This window comes from Thamnophis elegans, chromosome Z (assembly GCF_009769535.1).
Source record: "Thamnophis elegans isolate rThaEle1 chromosome Z, rThaEle1.pri, whole genome shotgun sequence".
NCBI classification, from domain to species: domain Eukaryota; kingdom Metazoa; phylum Chordata; class Lepidosauria; order Squamata; family Colubridae; genus Thamnophis; species Thamnophis elegans.
The window spans coordinates 18,600,831-18,624,246 of record NC_045558.1 but is presented as its reverse complement, the minus strand read 5'-3'; the positions used below and the strand labels follow the sequence as shown (position 1 = coordinate 18,624,246).

Below are 23,416 nucleotides of genomic sequence, written 5' to 3'. Positions count from 1 at the left end.
CACTTCCCTATTCCCCATTTCCCACTATTTTCATTTGTATTTTACATTTGGATAAATTCAATAAAAAGAATTAAAAGGAAAGGGGAGGAGAGGTAAGAATTAAAAATTTAAGTGAGAAACGATGTCTTCTGTTTACAATAAATTGTGTTTAAGTCTCACATCTGACAAAAGGTACTTCTCCATTCTTACAGGAAAACATCAATTATTTCCCTATTCAAAATAATGTGTTCTCAGAATAGAGATCTGTTGTCCACAGGGCATCATGGGAAAAACAGTAAGATAAGAGTGATACAGAAGAAGCCCTGCTAGGTTGGGTCAAAAGCTCATTTAGTCCAGAATTTGGGTCCCATGGTGACAACTCATAACCATCCAGGAAGCCAATAATCGGGGCTGAAGGCAATTCCTAATAGCTGTTCTCTGAGAAACATTAGTCAAAAGCATGATGAGAAGACACCAATACCCTTATGTTCTTTAAACATTCCTCTCCATATCTAGCGACCTATTTTGATTATTCTAAAAGGAAATAGTAGAGTGGAGTGGTGTGGAATTATTTATCAGTCAAGTGTGATTTGTCACACAAGGAATTCATCTCTGTGCACAAATTCTGAGTTGCTTGTATGTACCAGGAGTTTCTTTTTAGAATGTGCCAACTGGGATGGTTGACATCTGCCTTTTCATATTGCTAAATCTACAGGCCTTTTGGTTTACAGTATGAAAGTAATTTTCTATTACTAATGAATAGCTTTTTATGTTTTCGAAGGATGTGTGAATCGATCCACAAATGAATCAGTAACTCAGCTTGGAGCATGATCAGGGAGAGCAATGAGATTAGATCCAAAGCTTTGCTAAACTGATGGTTTCTATTAAATAATGGTGACAACCCTACCATAGTGGCAAAAAGCAGAAGTTTTGGTAAACGAGTTCCAGGTGTCTATAATTAAAGTATTCATCTACAGCAAATTTAATCTTCAAAGATACCCCAGAATCAAATGAAACTGCTACTACTTTCTTAAAGCTTAACAGTTGTTTAATACAAAAGGAGCAGACAATAAATGTTCTTAGGAACATGTAGCCAAGACAAAATGTTAAAATGAGTTTTCATACTTGTATTCGGTTTCCGTAGCCAGCAGCATTCTGCATGGCTAAAGCCATCCTCTTTCTGATGTTATGCTCTGTTCTGATTTGAAGAGTAGAATTACTCATGTATTACCAGCATATGCTTTATTTTGATAAATAACATTGGCGTCTAAGATTTTTTTAAAGCACAGCAAAATTTAATAAAATTATCATTATGTAATATTCTCTGTTAGCAATAACTGTTATCACAGACAGTAATCAGGTTTGAAAAAACTCTGCAAAACAAACAAAAAAAAAAACCTTGTGATTTCACAATTAAATTCTGCACATTAACCGTAAGCTGATAAACAATTATAGCATATTGCTCCTTTCAACAAGTAGAGCCAGCCTTTAGTTATTTAAATTCAGAATTTTAGAAATATGAAAGCATACAGAAATTAGTCCAGCAAACTAATTAATTTTATGCCACATAATTTAGATCGGATTGTTTTAAAATAACACAAGGAAAAAAATTAATTAAGGAATCTGAAGACTCAGAATATGAGAAGCAAAAGTTACATGTATCTTCACTGCGTGTGTGTGTGTGTGTGTGTGTGTGTGTGTGTGTGTGTGTGTGTATGTAAATAAAACTGTTGAGAAATAGTGATCGTTTAATGTGGGAAATTGGTACTTATCTTTTTAAAATGCAATGAAATGACCAATACTTTGACCAAGGTACTTCAGCAATTGAAAGATAAACATGGACTGAAAAATAAGTAGACAAGCAAAAAATGAGCTAAAATATTATGAAGGTGAATTTGGGTATAAATAATGAACAGAGAAAAGGGACATGTGGCTCAGTGGATAACACGTTGAGTTTATCAATCAGAAAGATTGGCAATTTGGTGGTTTGAATCCCTAGGGCCGTGTAACGAAGTGAGCTCCCATTACTTGTCCCAGCTCCTGCCAACCTAAGAATTGTAAAAATTCAAGTAGAAAAATAGGCACCACCTTTGGTGGGAAGGTAATAGCATTCCATGTGCGTTCAGCATTTAGTCATGCCGGCCACATGACCATGGAGACATCTTCAGACAGTGCTGGCTCTTCGGCTTTGAAACAGAGATGAGCACCGCCCCCTAGAGTCGGGAACGACTAGCACATATGTGTGAGGGAAACCTTTACTTTAATCTTTAATGAAGAGAAGCCAAACTGAGTCACACCAGATAAAACATTTAAAAATATCAACTTTTCTTCCTGTTCTTCCAGAAAAGGAGGACCAGCGGCCATATTAACCCTGCAGTTGCTTTGTCAATTAAAAGACAGCAAAAATCAGATTATGTAACCTCAAATTTCAAAAGTAGTGGGCTTGCCTTTTTCAATGCTTCTGTGTTCTTAGATTTGCAGATGTAATCAGCTGTCTTTAAAAAACCCGACACATTATAAAGCCAAATATGTGCTGTTAATCAAAACATGTATAAAACCAAGATGTTATTATAATCTGCATTGCCAAAAGGGCACCGAAATTAGATTCATAACCCTAAAATGCTCTCTGCAGTGGCATGAAGTCACTATTTCTGTATGTTTGTTCCTATGTCTAATTAATGAGAGTAAAGGAAAATCTTACTTGAGACAATAGTCTCACTAAAACAACTTGCAATCAATTAACACTGTCAGCAGTTAAACTGAATTTTCTCTCTTCCATGTGGAGGTGAAATACACTGAACAGATTGATAATTCCCATGGTGAGTGTGGCTAAGTGTTTCTAAGCAACCTTGTTCTATCATTTTCTGTGACAAAAACAAGAAAAAGAGTTTGAACTGCAGTCTGATGGAGCTATGAATACTAATGAAAACCCAAAAGAAAAGTACTTTGTAACTGAGTTCTGAATCAAAACAGAATACTGGGTCCTTAAAAAAAACCTTAATGAAGGATGTTGCATCATTCCATACATTTATCTAAACATAACTAAATTGTTGGCTAATTCTGTTTTCACCCATTTCTCATTTCCTTTTTCATGATAGAAACAGGTAAGTTTGTGAATTTCTTCATATTCGCTTTCTCAACCATGTGTTTCACACAAACACATGGTTGAGAAGGCTCTTTTGAATTTTTCACAGTAAAAAATTGTATTCATAACATGGGCATAAATTAAGAAGGTACCAATTTAAATCACAGATGTGACATAATGTCCAAGAATACTGGTTTTTAAAGTTCTTGATGAGCTTACAATTAGATACGATGTTGTACTCTGAACTCATGAAAATGCAATATATATTATTGTAATAGATATAGGCAGGTATCATGTACACCTACACTTAACTATCAGACTAGAGGCAGTTACTCTTTAATCGAAACATGCTAAATTCAAGTTTTTAAATTTAAATTCTACTCCCTGCTTCTTGTTATATTTTTAAAGTTGCAAACTCTAAAGTAGAATAAAAAATGATTCAACATTTGTTTTGTTTTAAATGTAGAAATAAATACTTTCATAACAAGTATCAGACTAGTTTTTGCTGTTAGTGCCTTGGTCTTTCCACTCTGATGTTTAAAAAGGATGTCAACTACTTGGCACTTTACATTTAATTAATTCATTAGTGCAAGAGAACAACTGGATTAAACAGATTGCCCTAACATAGGGGTGTCAAATTCGCGTCATCACATTGTTGTCATGTGATGTATTGTGACTTTCCCCCTTCGCTAAACCAGGGGTGGGCGTGGCCAGCACATGACACATCCAGTCTGTGGACCACAGGTTTTTTGATACCCCTTCCCTAACCTGCAGAAACAGGTTTTGGTCAATATAATTGGATCCTGCAAAGGAGTAAATAATTTGGTTGATATGTATCTTAAGAAGGTCGAGAAGAGACATGAGTGGCATACAAAAAGTAGCTATGCACCTTCTCCAATATCTTCTACTCTAGAACAGGTTGAAGGCAAACTTCAACTGAACATTACTCCCCCCCCCAAAAAAAAAGTTTATAAAAGAAAATGGACCGAAAGGAAAGAAATCCAAACACTGACTGATGTTTTAATACTGCCATCGGGAATGTTTTATTTTCTGTAACCAAACTGCAAAGAAGTCCTAAGTAAGCAAAATGCTCAAAGACTTTTTATTCCCTCAAGTCAAGCTCATCAAACACCTAATGAATTTGTCTCTAGGGACAGTGTTTGATAATCGAGCTATAAATCATCCATCCAATTCAAGACATGTTGCTTGCTTCATTGAATGCACAGAAGTAGAACAGATACCAAAAGTTATATTTGCTTTAAAGTTGGCCAGTTAATAGTAAACCGATATACAGAAAGATTGAACAGACATATGAATGCAGATGCATTTTATTTAGACCCAGTTAATAAAAAATAACCCTCATCAAATGAAATTAACAAATCAGTGTCTGTAAAATCATCAAATTTAAGGAAGACTGGAGAGAAATTAAGCTGTCTACACCTGTAATGGCGAACCTATGGCACGTGCCACAGGTGGCATAAAGCACCCTCTCTGTGGGCAGGCGAACCATCATCCCAGTTCAGTTTTGGCGCACATGTCGGGTCTCTGTCGCACATGCAGGGGTGCACTCCAGAGTATGTGTGCACATGCGCAGAGTGGGGCACATGCAGGGGGAGTGGGGCATGCAGGGAGGCTACACGTGCAGCTGTGGGGGGTATATGGGAGGCAGCAAATGCATACATGGTGTACATGCGGGGACAAGTGTGCATGCATGGGGGTTGGGGCACATGTATGGGGGCTGCACATGCACTGCATTTTGGGGGCTTGGGGTGCACATGCACTTTTGCCACTCAGTCCGGAAAAGGTTAGTCATCACTGAAATCAGAAAAAAAGAAACCTGTCTGTCAGATACCTGGCAGCAGTGAAGCACCTGTGACAGTTTGGTTTGCACTACTGTGGCAGTATGGAATATTCACCAATTCAACCTTTAGTAACATTGCTGTTAGCAAAAAAAAAAAAATCATTCAGTTTATGTAAGGATATTCAAAGCTATCAGTGGAAATGCAAGGAAGAATTGGGAAATTTAAACTATAGGAAGCCTGAGGGTGGGGGAGGAATAAAAACTCCTGTGTGTCAAACATGGGTCAAAAAGTGGTCACATTTTTGCATGAATCAACCAGCCCTTTGGCTGGAGGCTCTTAGTTTATTTTGCTCCAGCAAAGATAGGAAGTAGCTTTCAACTTAAAGCCATTTCCTTTCTTCTCCAATTCCCTGCATCTCTCAAAAGCTTCTCCCACAATTACACTCCTATGAAAACTGATCTTGAAGGAGCCGTGTTTATTAAAGTCCTAGCTCGAATTTTTCTTTAACAGTCACTATAGATTGAAATCAGGATAAAATTGAAGTAGAAAGGCTCATGCCTATGTTCAAATTAGGACCTAATCAGCAGCCACCGCTTCATACAAATCTGATTTAAAGCTGCTGTACAAAAAGACAGAAGGAAAAGGTCTTACCGCTAGCGAAATGATCCCAAGACTTAACAAATGAAAAGTGATTTTCCTCTAGGAAAATCAAATCTTGTGCTCCAAGCAAGTCTTCAGCCATTAACTGAGTACATTTTGCTAATGAAGAATCAGCTGTTTTATTTTTTTACTACAAATTTACCTTCAAATATAGCTCCCAAAATAAAAGAAGTATCATGGTAGACTTAGTGTGTAAGTATGTATGACCCAAATGTTCACCGTACAGCTATTATTACTAAGCCATAACAGCATTTTATTGATGTATTCACAAATGTTATAAATGCAAATTAAATACAGTATAAGGCTTATCTATCATCTATGAATTTGATTCTCATAATAAAATATATTCTAAGATGCAACCTTTGTGTATAACTGTTTACCAGACATGTCAAGAGGAAAGAATCTTCCAAAACTGTTTCAACAGATGAGAATAAGATACTTGTACCGGTAGTCCTTGCCTTATGACCACAATTGGGAATGGAAATCTGTCCACAAGTCATTGTGGTTGCAAGTCAAGGCACCCTTTTCCTTCTCTTGTCATTTTTCAGATTGTTAAGTGAAAGATCCAGATGATTAATCAAATCACACAATCATTAGGTGAATGAAGTGGTCATTAAGTGAGCCTATTCTTCCAAAATTGGCATATTTTGTCAGAAACCATTGAATAACATTGCAAATCACACTCACATGATTATGGGACACAGCAACTAATTGTAAAGGCAAGCCAATTATCAACCACCCAAAATGTGATCATGAGACTGCAGGAGTTGCTACTTTACAATGGGCAAAAGTGCTTTATGAGTTGCATAAGCCCATCATAACTCCAAATGGTATTTAAAACAACCAGTCATAAGTTGAGGACTATATGTATATCACTTATTCTGATAAAACGTTTCCCCAATTAGCTTCTATCAAAATATTTGGACTTGGGGAATCCTCATATGTCTAAGAATTTTTCTAGGTAACTTTTCTTTCCTCTTTCCCTCATATGAGGGGTGAAATGCTACCGGTTCAGGCCAGTTCACCCGAACCAGTAGTAAAAAATGCTACAGTCTGTCCAAACTGCTAGTAAAAAAAATACTTTAAAAAGTTCTCCACAATCAGCTGTGCAACAATCAGCTGTGCTTTTGGAACTTTTCCAAAGCATTTTTTTACTATGTACTAGTAGTAAGAAAATGCTAAAAAACGTTTAAAAAATCAGCTTTGTGACTATCAGCTGTACCTGATTATCTGTGAGGTTCCCGCTTCACACCATTTTGTGTGAAGTCAGCTGCTTTTACATTGTATCTGAGTCAGTTGTGCAGCCACGCCCACCCGATCACATGATCACCAAGCCACGCTCATAGAACTGGTAGGAATTTTAAAAAAAATTCTGCCTCATATAAATATATCCTTCATGCCACCTTAAGGGGGAATCAAAATTATGAAAAGAGAATAACAGAGAAAGAAATTGGGGGGGGGGAGACAGACAGAGAGGAGGAGGAGGAGGAGGAGGAAGAGGAGGAGGAGGAGGAGGAGGAGGAGGAGGAAGAAGAAGAAGAAGAAGAAGAAGAAGAAGAAGAAGAAGAAGAAGAAGAAGAAGAAGAAGAAGAAGAAGAAGAAGAAGAAGAAGAAGAACTACAAACTCTACTTATTTATGTTCACTTGGGCAAATTTGTCCAAGAATACATTACTGCCCAGAGTAAAATATTGAAACAAACTAGGAAGCATTATGATTGCTTAAGCATGCAAAATCATATGGGTACTTTATTAGCTAGTTTTCTATTAGTTCCAATCCACAGTTAGACATGCATTTCCTAATATTTGAAGAGGTCTGTACCTAGAATAGCTTTGTAAAAATATCAGCACTGATCCTGTTAAATCCCAGTGCTAAAAGCCACGCTTACTAAAATCCTTCTGGAGCAATCTTCCAGGTTGACTTGAAACTATCAAAAGGAAAGAGCAATTAAACAATCCCTATCAAAAGTTTGGGCCAATTACTGAGTCAACAAATGCAGCAATTCAAACTCACAAGGGAAGCCAAGCCTTGCAGCTCATCCTTACTTCAGTTTCATCTCACATCATTTAATCTGTTTTATTTTTAATTACATTCTTTACTCAAGGCTCCTTGTTTGACCTTTTTCTCCCATTTCCAAATAACAATGTTATTTTCAGCATTCATGCTGCATTTCTGCTTCCTTTAAACTTTACTATTTCTTGCTCTCTTTGCAACTATATTTTCTCTCTGAATAGATTACAGAGAAACCTTTCTTCACTTTTTTTGCATTAATTATTCTCTTACAAGTATTTTTCTTCTCATCCAGACCTCTTTTACTTTAGCATTCTAAGTCTTTCTTTGAATGTCCCCCAACTGCGTTTCGTGGTAAAGTACATAATTATTTTCACCTTGTTCTAACCAGTTTCCACAACCTCTTTCTTTGCTTCCGTTTTCCATTCATCACCTGCCATTCATTCAGTTGGGAAATGAATGTACATCTTAACCATTTCCCAGACAGGAATCACATTGTTCTTCCTGTATAAAATTCTACATTACATTCCTTTTTTCCCCCCATTTCAAGATCTATCCGTGGAATACTTTTCTCCATTTTGTATCTCTCACCATCCTTGTACTTTCCACTAATTCCTTCACTCTATCTTCATCAATAAATCATACTTTTCCACATATGCATAACAACTTATCTAAACAATGAACCTGAAACCTTTTTTAGACAGGCAGGTGGGCAGTTATTCATTCTTGCCTAGGCCTAATCATTTTTCTCTGCTCTCAGCAATTTCTTTCCCAGATCACATTCATTCAGGGTGTTGCACAATTCACACACTCAAATTCATACTATGATGGATTATTAAGTTATCAATGTAATCACTTGAAAATATATGGAAAGCCATGATGGTGTTTTATGGTTTCTGTATAATAACAGAACTTAATGAAGGTAATCTAATCTATATTTCTAGGATGCAGAGGGGCAATAAGATCACTTCTTGGTGTCTAACAACATAAGTGAAGAAGATAGAAGCATTTTTTTCTATTAAGGCCAAGTTTCTTCAACATCAAAGCCATAGAATGACCATTGGCTTACCTGAAGGGTCCTTTTCTGTGCACTGCGGGAGAGTTCAAGCAATGCGTGACCCGACAATTGCACAATAGACATATGTGCGCCAACAAAATAGCAGCGATTAAAACGCGATGTCAAAATCATGCCAACAAATTTGCGATGACAAAAGTGCAATGACAAGCACAATAACATCGAAAAAATTACTGTTGGGGTTAGGGGTAGGGGTAGGGTTAAATAAAATGAAAAAAATTACTGTTACTGTTTGATTAGCGAATTAGTTCAATGTGACTGCACACCGTTTAAAAACTCAGCAGTTAAAATTTATTATGTCACTAAATAATTTGAATTAATTTAGATGTCAATATTATAATATACGGCACGCAGATAGTCTGTAAGATCACGCCCTGCATATGTAGGAAGAATTGCAGCAAGACGTCTTGATAGTTGCACGTATTTAGACTTGCTTGCTGCCTGACTGTTGGTAATTCCGCTCTGTATACAACTGATGGTTTGTTCTGTTACGTCTTGTTCACGACCCAGCACACTCACTGGGCTGTCTATAGTTTATTGATGACGCGATTTTGTTGTTGCGCATTTGTCGGTGCACTATTGCCGAAAATCAATTAGCGATTTTGACGGCGCTCATTTGTCCGTCGCGGTTTTGTCGGCGCACATATGTCTTTCACGCATTTGTCGGTGAACCCAAGCAATGGGTTAAATTAGTCTGGTTGCCCTAGGACTGAGGAATCTTTTTACTTGGCTACGCCTCCTGGTGCTTGTTAATACCAGATTTTTGACAAGTTCTGGAACCAGTGAGGGATGAAGATGGATGATGCAGTGGAAGGAAGTCCGAGGTGATGTGATGGTCCCGAATCCCTGGACACGAAGACCCAGGGCAGGTTGGACTCTCCCCACAGTGCACCAAAAAGGACCCTTCAGGTAAGCCAAAGGTCATTTTTTTGTGCACTGTTTTGAGAGTCCAGGCAACGGGACATACCCAAGTGACATGTCACTAGGGCGGGAAGAATGTGTGTTTCGGTCATGGAAACAACCTCCTGGAGGACCCGCCTGCTGAACGATGCTTCAGCCGATGCATACATGTCCAATCTATAGTTTCTGACAAAGGATGATGGGGATGACCACATAGCCGCCCTGCAGATGTCTATGGTGGTCTGGGTTGTCCAGGCCATGGTGGTGATGGCGTTCCTTGTGGAGTGAGTGGTGACGTGTCAAGGAAAGTCCTGGACTTATGATTGTATGCAGCTGCAATGCACACTCTCAGCCACCTGCCAACCGTAGAGGATGTTATCTTCTTACCCAAGGGACCCTGGCTGGAACGACACAAAGAGGGCCTCTGATCTGCGGAAATCAGCTGTCCATTTGATGTATCTCCGCAGGGCCCATCTGACATCCAGCATGTGCCAGATGTTTTCTCTCACGTGCCTGGGGCACGGAAAAAAGTTTGGTAAAATTACCTCCTGCACCCTATGGAATCAGGTGTTAATCTTTGAGATGAATGCAGGATCTAGGCGCAATACAACTCTATCCAGGTGGATGATACAAAGGTCCTCTTGGACAGATACAGCCGCCAGTTCAGATATGCGCTTGGCAGATGTTATTGCAACAAGAAACACAGTCTTTAATGTGAGGTGTTGAAGTGAAGCAGTGTGTAGAGGCTCGAAGGGAGCTGAAGTGAGAGCCTGTAAAACCACCGATAACTGCCAGGTTGGATACCTGTGAACTACTGGAGGATGTAGGTTGGAGGCACCCTTGAGGAAGCACCAACCCCTAGGTAACTTGCTGAGGGACTTTTCAGCAAAACTGTGTCCATAGCCAACCACTGGTTCACTTAACAACTATAATGATTCGCTTAATGACCATCACAAAAAGGTCACACAGTCCTTCGCTTTACAATTGTCACATGTTACAACTTCAAGGGACAAGATCCATTACAATCATAACTTGGGTGCTACTTGTAAATATATGCAGAAGATATTCCAAAACATTGGCTAGGTATAGCTTTTTTTGTGATAGGATAACATTACATTTATTAATTGTAGCTAGTGCACTTTTAAATTAAATTTGTATTTATTCCTCCCCTGCTTAATTTAGGAGGTAAGGCATTTTTGAAATACAGCCAAGAAATAAATACAGATTTTGACAACTCCCTCTCCCAAGAGTTGTCAATCTCTGCTCCACAATAAATACATTAGGACCGAGAAACATTAGATAGCATCCCAAAATAAAGAAGTGGAAAGAATAATAAGCAGCTATGGTCAGATTTCTTAATCTAGGCCACCTACATGAAATGAAAACATTCGTTTTAATCTCCACTTCCTCTTTAAAATATATACTGCTGCATATCCTTTGTCATCACCAATTCAGATTATTAAAAAAAAAAACCTCTCAAGCATGGAAACTGATAAACCACTGAATTGCTTAGAGCTATTAGAAAACATTAATTCTGCTCCCAAGGCTGAATTACATTTACAATTTCTGTCAATGGGGATAGGATGGAACCTTGCAATGATTAATGCTTTATCAGAGAATGCAGACTGACTTGGAAGGTTGGGGGGGTGGGGGGGACAAGGTTGCCAATTAGGATGTAGTGCTTGTGTTACATTTCATGAGCCAAGGAAAAAGCCTGATAGAGTTGTCAGAGGCTCCAATGCCATTACTAAGCTGAACTTTGACAAAAGTTAAGTACTTATTTGAAACTAATTCCACTAATCAGTTCAGTGTGTGGTAGTTAAGATAACACACTGAAAACGTGACTTTTTCTGTTTTGTTCCTCCAGTTCAGGGAAGACCCTTTGATACAGCTTCTCATGGTAAAGAGAAAAAAAAAAGGACTAAAAGCAAAGTAATGCCTTAAATACTTTCTGGGGTTTGTATACTTCATTTAGTGGATGGGTGGATGGGTGATTGGATTGGTACATGAATGGATTTTGATGTGGTATGCTAGACAACCCATGAGCTACTAGTTTTCATTTATTTAAATTCCCAAGGACCACCCATGAAACTTTTAACATCAATATACTAAATTATGACAGCATGTTTTTTTTCTTTCTTTCTAGAACGGTATTTTTAAACCTTAGCAACTTTAAGATGTGTGAACTTCTTGCTTTAAATTTATTCTAGTTATCATTAGAATTCTGGAGTTGACATTTACACACATTAAAATCGCCAAGGTTGAAGAACACTCACTAGAAGAAAGAAAAGTTGCATTATAATAGAGTAGCACTTACTTATATGTGGTGGCTCAGTGGCTAAGATACTGAGCTTGAGATTGGAGGTTGGCAGTTCAGTGGTTCAAATCCCTAGAGTCGCATAACAGAGTGAGCTCCTATTATTTGTCCCAGTTTCTGCCAACCTAGCACATAAAAAATCCAAGTAGAAAAATAGGGACCACTTGGTGGGAAGGTAACATTACTCCATGTGCCTTTGGCATTTAGTCATGCCAGCCACATGACCACAGAGATGTCTTTGGACAGTGCTGGTTCTTCGGCTTAGAAACTGGGATGAGCACCACCCCTAGAGCCAGAAATGTCTAACATGCATGTTCAGGGTAATCTTTAACTTAGATTTATATACCACTTCATAGTGTTTTACAACATTCTCTGAATGGTTTACAATGCCAGCCTATTGTCCCCAAAAATCTGGGTCCTTATTTTACCAACCTCAGGAGAATGGAAGGATGAGTCAACTGTGAGGATTGAACTCCTGTCTGTGGGCAGATTCAGCCTGCAATACTGCATTCTAACCACTGTGCCACACCAGCTCAATTATAAGATATAGCTCTCAACTGTGTTTTAATTTTAAGATACATTTCATGTTTATCAGGCCTGCAGGCTACACATCTCAGGCTACTTCTATTCTATCAAGGTGCCTGCACAATCATCAAGAACCCACCTTGATCAAAGAGTCTATTTGATTTCAAGAAAATTAAAGCTATTCTACAGGACAACAGAAATTAAGACAGTTGGCTTTTGAAAAGCAAGCAGACAAAATGAGAAATAAAAAGCAGCAAATAGTTTACCAAACTAATTTACCAAACTAAGCCAGCACTACAAAATTAGAAAATGAGAGAGTTTCCCAGAAAGATGCAGCAAATGAGAGAACTTCCCAGAAAAGGCTGTGGGTCTGGAAAATAAAATCAGTGCAATGAACCAAATGACATTTCAGATTTAGAGACCAGTATCAGACTGAAGGCAATTACAAAATTTTCTATATTGGTCTCCCAGTTTCAGAATTTGTTTCCTGACCAAATTTAGTTTGGCACCACCATTAAGTTAGTTTTCAGCATCTCAAAGACTTATCTGCAATGTATAAAATTATTGTGGTAAAATTAAAGATTATTTTATTCAGGCCTGTCTTAATACAGCCTAATCTCTATGAGGAGACAATTCCACAAAACTTGCCCTCTCGCTTGAGAAGTAGTACTTTCTAGTGTTGGCTCCTCTCACTTTTTAGAAGTAGAGGACCATAAGAAATTATTCTCCAGATGCTCTCCAGGTTGGTCTAATACAGGTTAGAGAAGACAGGACGATAAGTATTCAGGTGGTTACACCATAAACATTTCTCTGGTGCTTAGTCCATGTCTTATTGGCAGTCAATTGTAGTCAATTTCTCAATTGACTTCGATCTAGTATGCTATTAGATAAGTCATTCTTTTCTGGCTCAGTTGTATTATTGTTTTGAAGTCCTTAAGCTCACTAAGAGCTTATACTCATCAAGTCAAGTCATTGTTATTTGAGTCCAGTCCTCTGCCAAAGTCTTCCCAGGGAGTTTGATAACTGGCAAAATGCTGGGGAAGAAGCATGAATTGTTTTGTGTTCAGGTGGCTGGTAGACAGTAAAGGTCAGATCTTCACAGCTCCAAAACTGCCCCATTCTGTAACTATTCTCTGATACTACATGATGATTAGCTTCTAATTAGCTATGTCCATGTTTTTTGTTTGCAAAAGGTTTTTATTTTAAACTATTACTGGATATTGATAACAACTTTTATGGATACTTTTGTAAATACTAGGTTTGGGGACTAGAGTTGGTACAATCTCTTGGAGTGGCTTAGGAGTCAATTTACTGAAGTGTCCAACTGCTAATTCTTTCTTCTCTGGAGGTGCAACTCTTAGGCATCAATTTTCATAGGTTTGGACTGAAGCTTAGTGTAAGTTATTTGCAAATATCTACTTTGGAAATAAAAGAACAAAGAATTTCTCAATCTTTGCAAAGGAGCAGAAAGCAGACCCACCAAGACATTTATCTTACAGAAAAATATGAATTCCCAAATCATCTACCAAAGATAAATAAAAGGGATGATGTTAGACAGGTGTGTAACATCCTCAAATATAACTCAAAAGGCAATTATCCATCAATTTATAATTTTGTTAGATCATATCAATTTATGCCTTCTCTCTCCATGGACCACTTGAAAATTAGACTCCAACTTCATTTTAAGTGCAAATATTTTCTCGACATTTGTCAGTAGTATATTAGAAGTACCAAAAACCATTTTAAAGAACACTGTTATATAAAAATACTAATCTTCAATTTGAAAAGATCACTGCTTGCCTTATATTTTATTTGCTAACAACCTGATGTTTCTCTATTCCTAACCTAAATAGACTCTCTATGCCATAACATAAATTAGTAGCTTGGAAAAAAAGACAGAAATGCAATCCCTATAGCACATAAGCAGTTTTAAAATTTAAATGCCAAAAAAAATATATCCTAAGAGAATTATGAAATGCTCATGAGAATTGTTAATTCTCACCTGGAATCCTATGAAATCTCATTTGAAGGCATTGAAAATTTGTGAGATGTAGCAGTTTTGGAATACTTCAACTATTTTTGTTTTAATCTAACACTAAAATATGTATGTGTCAGCCTTATCAGGCAGACAAGACAGGAAATGTTTCCATTGCCACTTAAGTAACTATGGAGAATTGTACTTTCAGACTTGCAAGATTTTATTAATGTAGCCTCAAATAAAGCAGAATTCGCTTATCTGGATTTATCTGCTGTCTGATCAACCTGGTACAGTTGTCATCAATTTTGCAAGTTCTCTTATCTGATCTTTTCTTAGGCAACATCTCTACACCCTCCTCCCAAGAAAAATGGCCCTACGGGCAACCCGGAAGTTCAGAAATGGACTTCCAGGTTGCCCATAGGGCTATTTTTTCATCCTCTGGAGGCTTCAGGGAAGCCTCCTAAAGCCTCCACAGGACCTCCGGGGGTGGGGCAGGCTGTTTTCACAGAGACTCCTAGAAAAGCCTGGGGAGGGTGAAAAATGGGTCCATTGCAGGCCAAAAGTGGAGGTCATGTGTTTATGCATGGGGGAGGTCATTCATAGAATTATGGGTGTGGGCACCCCTGCGCACAACCCCCCTGGGATCCCCCCACTTTTGGCACGCAATGGCAAAAAGGTTAGCCATCACTGATTTAAGACAAGGATTACCAATCTGCATAATATATGTTTCTTGGTGAAATATAGACAAAGAGTTCAGGAGAAATATGAAGAACTTTTAGATGTATCTTATTATAATAAATCAATGTTTCTCAAAGTTTCATTGTATTGTTTTCATTCTTCATTTGTGTCCATTTTGGTGTTTACGTTTTTAGAGGAGGTGTGAATATTAAGTTTACACTAAAGGAGTGTATGATGGTAAAACATTTAGGAATTCTAGTCTAGGCATATCTACTGATGCTTAGTTATCTGTGGCCAATGTTAGATTCCGTCCCAATGGGTGACGGAACCCTAAATTTAAAGAGCCTAATTTAGCAGCCACATTTGAGATCAGCAACTAAGCCATTAAGTGAAGCAGTTGCTAAGTAAAACTGCAATTGTACTTATGATCTTACTCCAGCTTTTCTCCCCTTCACAGACTTGCAAATGGAATAAATGTGAAGATTAATCATAAAGTTACTTTTTCATCACAAGTCAGTTGTTAAATGAGGACTCAGTTGGTTAGTAGATATTGATAACAAAACAACAATGATCTTGGCATTCCTTAAAGGTAAAGTTCCCCTCACACATGTGCTAGTCGCTCCCGATTCTAGGGGGTGGTGCTCATTCCATTTCAAAGCTGAAGAGCCAGCACTGTCTAAAGACATTTCCGTAGTCATGTGGCCAGCATGGCTCAATGCATTTTTAATGTGCTTTCGAATTGCTAGGTTGGCAGAAGCTGGGACAAGTAAAGGGAGCTCACTCCATTGTGCGGCAGTAGGGATTCAAACCACCAAACTGCCAACCTGATCAATCAGCTCAGCGTCTTAGCCACTGAGCCACCGCGTCCCTGGCATTCCTTACAAAGATCTAAAAACAGTCTGGGCAGCATAGTTTTGCCAAATATTATTCTAAAGGCAGGGAAGGAAACTCTGAAACATATGTAAGGAGAAAGTACACACTTAAATCAACCAAATCAAAAAAACAATATACTTTCAATATTGAATGGAAAGATTATTTAAAGCTAATCTATTAATGCTGAAGTCTAATTAAATGTGAATATTAGCTTACATTTGTGTTATAATGATTGCAATAAAACTTACTTCTTGTGAAGAAGGACTAAAGTTTGTGAATAAGTATTCATACAAAACAGCTATATTTCAAAACACTATGTTTAAGTGTACAATAAATTCTAGGCATCTCTGCTACTTCCAGCATGTCCACAATAGGACTGACAAGGGGGGGAAAATCATAGCTGAAAATAACTGTTTCTTGTCCCTCCCCCCAAAAATCAATCTTTTACAGTATATCAAAACATTCTGCACATTCTCATTCTTGCTTTCTCACTCTCACAGAGACACACATCAAAATAGATGTCTTCCCAACTACATACATACATACATACATACATACATACATACATACATACATACATACATACATAATAGCTGTGTGTGTTCCAGCATAACTCCTTGAGCAATTTCAACCAAACTTGGTACACAGATGACTTACTCTCTGGAAACAAATTCTGTTGGGGTAAGACATCCCTAATACCCTTCAGAGTGTGTGCTCTATTAAGATACAGCCTGTTGTGCCTTAAAATGGCTTCTATCGTATTGCCTTAAAATGGATTCTACTGTGCAGTGCAGTAGAGTTGCCATGCTAACGGCTCCACAGTAATCCACAAGGGGGCTCCCTCTGGTAAGGAGGAAAATCCAACCAAATCCAATTAGAAATTGTAGTGACATTCATGTTTGGGATAAATAAATTCTTCTAGGCTTCCAATCCTATATTGTTTACACCATCAAATTGTCTAAGGGCCCCTTCTTTATATAACCATGAAAGTAACTTTAACTTTACATTTCCTTTAATTTATTTATATTAGCAGCAGCACCAACATCTCCAAGCCAAGATCTGTCTTTTATGTACAATGGACTTTGGATAGGTGTGCAACCTGATCAAAGGTTCAAGACTCTCATTTCCCAATTTTATTTTTTTTAAAAAGATTCAAAAAGAAAATAAAAATGTAATTATTATTTGCACGAAATAAAGTACAAATAGTACTTTAATTGCTGTGGACCATATTGTTCTAACTTGGAATTAAATAGTTGTATCTTGAGACTTGCTTATAATACTATATCTGAACAATGTTTTCTAGTAGCCTTCATTCACCCAGCATGTGGGGAGGTGAATATCACCCAGAGAAGACTCTGGCTGTCAAACTTCTCTTAGCAAGATTAAATATAAAGAAAAGGTGAGCTTTGAAGGAAGACAGAGAAACAGGCACTCTCCAGGCAAAAGAAGAAACACAATTCCTTTGTTTACTGAGAAAAGCCTAGATTCCTGTCAAAGAACAAGTGGCAGTTTTCTCTTCAGAGAGAGAAAGCAAAAGTATAGAGACAAATCTGCCAACAAGGTGACTTCTTGAGAAAATAAGCCACAGACATTGTAGGCTGTAAGTGACAGACTTGAATTGCATGCAAGTAAATCTCTGTAGAAATTAGAAATATTCTAAATGATATAAATCAGAGATAAATTGAAACATCTAGATCAGTGACCTTTTTATCCTCGGGTGCCAAAATCACACACAAACCTGTTTTGGGCCTAGTAGGCCTCCTTGAAGAATCCAACTCCCAACCCCACTCCACCCGTGCATGCACGAGCAACCCACTCCTGTGCATGCGCACGTGTCTCCCACATGTGCAGCACAGACCCCAAATCAGCTGGCCAGTGGGAGCTCACATGCCCACAGAGAGGACTATGTGTGCCACCTATGGCACATGTAACATAGGTTTGCCATCACAGATCTAGATCATAAGAAGAGAGCCTGTTAATATGCTGGTTGTAGGCACTAAGCTAGAAACTCAGAGATCATGAGTTCCAGTCTTGTCTTAGGCCAGCTGAGTGAACAGCCAATCATTCATTCTCAGTTCTAGGAAGGAGGCAATGCCAAACCATTGAAATCTTGCCAAGTAAACTGCAGAAACTAATCCAGATAGTCATCAGGAGTCAACACTGACTTGAAAAAACTCACAGACCATAAGAAGTTATGTTCAATTGAGGCAAAAAAAAATAGCCAATCTTGCTATCTGTTGAATTGCCTAGAAGGACAAATAAAGACAAATTTTTAGACACATTTAAAATGGGTGGTTGCTCAAGAGATATAGAAAGCTGACTGCTTCCTTTAGATGGGTCATTTAAGAATCTTTTGGGAGAAAATGAAGGTTGAACTTTGTGAAGCTGATATTCTTAAGTGGATTGCTTGAAGTGTTACATGTAATCCATACAAGATGTCCTGATTTTTATGTCCCTTGCCTGGGAATTGGGAGAAAGATGCCCCAATGGCTGCCCAGAATGAGGAAGAACCATTAAGTCAGCCCCTTGGACATCTTGATGTCTCAAACGTGGTCTTCAGAACCACACTGTCCTCTACAGTATTAAAATGTATAAGGTACATAGATAATATACATTAAATATATATTTATATTAAATGTATATTAATATTAACATTTATATTTAATGTATATTAAAGATCCTTATGTCCATACACAAATCTGGCTGAGTAAAGAGAATGTTTGTCAAATTATTCCTTTGATTAATGTTTTTTTTTAATCAATGGCAATCCTTCCACATTTATTCATTAAAATTCTCTATCAATGATTGTTTACTGTATGACTTTTTCTAAATTTTCACACTCTTTTCTCAGGGCCTGATGGGCTTATTCTGCAATTGGTTTGGTTTTTTTAAAAAAATGAGGCTGTTATTAATGCTTAATTTGTATGCTTTGATTTCACATGCACTGTATGTGGCTGCTTAGGTGGTTATGTGTGTGTCTGCCTATCCACGTTATTAAATGAAGACTGTCTGTTCTTCTTTTCTTTTCATGTATAGTAGAAAACCATGTTGATTCTGTTGGGAATCTACAATAGAATTATTGGCTAATTTACTGAAAATATTTTATCCCACTCCTTGCCCCAAAAGGCTCACATATCAGATTACACATACAGAGAGTAAGACAGTCTCTATCACCAAGATTTACTAGCAAGACACAGGAAAGAAAAGGAGGAAATGTGTTCAGATACCTGTCCTAAAGATACAGTTCTTTTAATAATCAGCTAAGATTTAAAAGTCCTAGTAGCCCAGTAGAATAACCATAAAAGCTTGGATAGAACTGGTCATTCCTTCTTGTAGCTCTTTTCTTTAAAGTCCACTCTGAAGTATTGTATGCATACCTAACAGGAATATTTATCTGAGAGAATACACTACTGATCACATGTACAAATCTATAATTCTTTGGCATGCAGAAAATAATAAGCCAGAAGAAAGCTATTTCATTTCCTGGATAATTAAAATACATATACATGAATGTAACTTCCTTTGAAATACAACGGAGACCAAAAAAGCTGACAATAAGTAAGGATAAAGTTATAAATATGTTAATCAATAATACCTACTACTTCCTTTTTTTCTCTTTGAATTTAAAAGGAGCATTACTGCATGAAAAAGCAGATGCCCAAAACTTATTTAAACCACAGTGCCACCCAAGAATGAAAGCTTTTTATTATCTGAAATATGAGCCTTTAATAACTCTTGCTTGCATGCAAGTAAGTGTGTGTGTGTGTGTGTGTGCATGCACAAACACACTTCTAAATCATAAAGAGAAGGACTATCTTTTAAAAGGGTCTATCTGCCATTAAGTACATATTAGTGGCATTATGTTAAAATGATTATGTTTATTTGATTACTGTCCACTCTACAAGGCCATTCATGGAGCTTGTCTCAGAGTTAATCATGATTAACAATATCTACCACACAAGACAGAACAGGGTAATCAAAACAATTACACAAGAGAGGAGCTTTATGGTCCTGGTTTATCTCCACTTGAAATATCAGATCACGATCAATTTGGAAACCAGAAAGGGAAACAATGGGATAGTGTGCAAATCCCTCCCTACTAACCCACACAACTGTCTTTGACAAATGCTATTTCTACTACAAGATTGCATTAAGACTGAAACTTTATATATTCCCACATGTTCCACTTGAAGAGAAAGGAGCGGGGAACACCCATCAAAAACCATATGCCACAGGTTCATCATCCTATATAATATATATAATATAATGATTGATTCTCAGGGTCAAACTACATATCTGTCTAAACACAGAGCTAGCAATTCAGTCTCCCATCTCCTGATTTGAAAAAAATTAAATACATATAACTAAATCAAACTGGTTCTGTAAATCTGAGTCTTGCACTTGTACCTAAATCTATCAAGAGTCATCTTGTATTTGTATTTAAAACTATCAAAATCCAAAGAGATCCAGTTGTTTTTAGTAAACAGAACATGTTGATACTATAAACTGCAAGTGTGAAAAAGATTTTTAAATTTATTTCAAGGGATAAAATAAAGCTAAGATAACTAAAATGAATATGAAACAGTTTGTTCTCAAATAATGATTTACTAACTAGGCTAACTTCAAAAGCCAGTTTGATATGGTGGTTAAGGCATCAGGCTAGAAACCAGGACACTGTGAATTATAGTCCCATCATAGCAGTGGTGGGTTGCCAATAGTTTTACTATTGGTTCGGGTGCATGTAACACTTCTGCGGATGCACAGAAGTATCTGGGCTGGTGGGCAGAGCCTCCCACTACCGCTAATACCAATTTGCCCAATCCGGGCTGAACTGGGAACAACCCACCTCTGCATCATAGGCACAAAACCAGCTGGATAACCTTGGGCCAGCCACTTTCTGCTCAAGGAAAGAGACAATAGCAAACCATTGGTGGGGGTGTGGAGCCTTCCAAGAAAGCTATAGGGATTTATCAGGGCAGTTCAAGGAGTCAAATACTGATTTGAAGGTAAACCTCCTCCCCAAAAAACTAACTTAACTATTTCAGCTTATAAATGAAGGAATGCTTAGCAAGGCAAAATGCAGGGCAAGGGATAGCAATGTGAGAGAGTTCCTCTGTTCTGATTAAGCATACATGGGGGAACTGTTTTAATAGGCTCTTAAATTCTATTAGCAATAAAAGTTGCTTGGGAAATTCAAGTGCTTCAAGTTGTGGTTCAAATTCAAGTTTCCTGAGATTGCCAACCTTGACAGTATGCTGCTCTATTTCCAAATTCTTCAAGCAGAAGATACTTGGATCCTGAGGAACCAACTTCATATATGTGCTGTCTCTGAGCATGCCAATGTATCTTGCATTATCCCCTCACATAAAACCCACAAAACACAAATCTGTCTGTCACTACCCCATCTCAAGGGCACCTTCACAGACAATTAGTTATGAATATTTTACTTCCTCCTGGTAATGGTGGAAGGAATGGTGGAAGAAATCTCTCTTGGGTTGGGACCCGAGTCCTCAAGTTTATACTGTAAATTTGGTGGTGAACTACTAGATAACATGGCAAAACTTTTTTCTGATTGGTGGGAATGAAAACCCAGAAAATTTACAAAATCTCAGATAAAGTTGTCACAAGCTGAAAATTCCACTGATGATGTATTACTGCTCTGCCCCCCATTTTTATTGTTGCAATTTATAATAACTATGATAATGAATGCCAAAAGTTCTTCATCTTTGAGATAAATTTAGTAGTCTACGAAGACTTAGCAGTTATCTTTGGAGTTTTAGAAAAATTTGTGTGCGCACCCATCTAGCGTCATTTTAACTATAGAAATAATACTCAGTAAAATTATCCATTGGATTGCTTTCAGGTTCCCTGTTACATTCACAAAATAAAGCTTATCTACATTGAAATCTACAAGCTCATAGCCATGGCAAGTAAGTAGGGCCAAAAATGGCATACAAACAGCCTGAGACCAAACAGATCACATATATAATAATGCAATTGTCAGGGTTGGATGCAATTTTTTCCTTTTTGCAGCTTCCTGACTGCCACATATGTTAGCCTGGGTATTTGGGAGGGGGTTAGAGTAGAATTTTAGCCATATCAGCATTCTTTCTTCTGGGAATCAAGGACAGTTGCCTGCACCTGATTGGGAGTGGTTGAAGATTGTCTTCAGTTGCGTTGGAGTATTGAATTGGACCATGTGATGAACTTGTGGGTGTGAGGCAAGGGTTGTGAACTTTCAACTGGGTGGGGAAAACTTGGAAGCTTTCAGATTGGGTTTTTCCAGATGTGCCAACATGGCATCTCTAATAAATTGGAACTTTAAGGAACTTCAGGCCCTGGAGTTTTATTTTGTTGGGGGTGTTTCTTGGAACCTTGGCATTAACTCGAATCTTGACAGCATCATTAAAACAACCCTAACTCCACTAGAGAGCAAAAGAGAAGAAAGATGTAAGGCTTGAATTCAAAACTGTTCTAGACATAGCTTCTATTTGGCAATTGCAGTGTCTCTGTTCTACTACGGCTTTCTGGTTTCTGCAATAATAGACAAGCTTATCAAAGATCTATGCAGTTGATTTTATACCTTCTATCTGTCAACCTTGACTAACATCTTGGTGAGCAGCTGATGCCCAAATGTTGTCAAAATAATAAACCAGTATAAATTCAATTTTTGGAAAGTAGATCTAAGTCCAGGTTGGTAATTCTACATGTTATTCCAGGTTCTAGAAGACACCAGGTTGGGGAAGACTAGTCTAGACAATAGATAATTAATATATCTAGCCCTTAATCAGGATCAGGCATTCTTCTGCATATGAAACAAGAAGTTAATAAGATTTTTTTTCTGATTTCAGTCTTACTAGTGTCATTTCCTAGGCCTAATGTTGAAAGGAAATTCTAGGTTTATTGTGCGCTCTGATTAATCAATGGCTATCATAATACAAGAATCTTGCATTGAGTGAAAAATCCATACAATTTTACAAATATAAATGCACAATATCCAATACAGTATAAATGAATGCTTTGTGACTGAAGAAAAAAAAATCAAGGATATCCATGTATGTATGACTAAACGTAAATATATGCATACGCAATCAGAGATAAACACAAACACACACACACACACACACACACACATATATATGAAATGCAAGAAAACAATTACCCCACAGATGTTCAATAAACCTAGAATTAAATTCCCAGCAGTATGATTAGCCTCCACCGCCTAACTGTGCTAGTAACACCAGGATCCTTAGAAAATTACCAAAGTAGTGTCAATCCTCATCATTACAACAGATGTTAAATGCTTCTTTATAATGTCTTTCTAATATTTCATCAGATTCCGTTAATTTACTTTCAGAAACTTTGTTTCCTTAAGGGTTTGATGCAATAAATTAAGGGGTTTTTTTTTCCTCCTAGAACCTAATGACCCACCAACTAAAAGGATGAACAATGTTGCACATACACATTGTTCAAGCAAAACTTAAGACTGTCCCCAAGCTATACAGCTGCTGTAAATAAAGATACACTAGTTTGCAA

The 23,416-nt window shown here is 37.5% G+C and overlaps 1 protein-coding gene across 1 annotated transcript in view; it reads right to left on the bottom strand.

Annotated features, from left to right (window-relative positions):
• PARD3 (par-3 family cell polarity regulator) overlaps positions 1 to 23,416 on the bottom strand; it is a 492,108-nt gene that overhangs the window by 295,542 nt on the left and 173,150 nt on the right. The window lies entirely within an intron of this gene.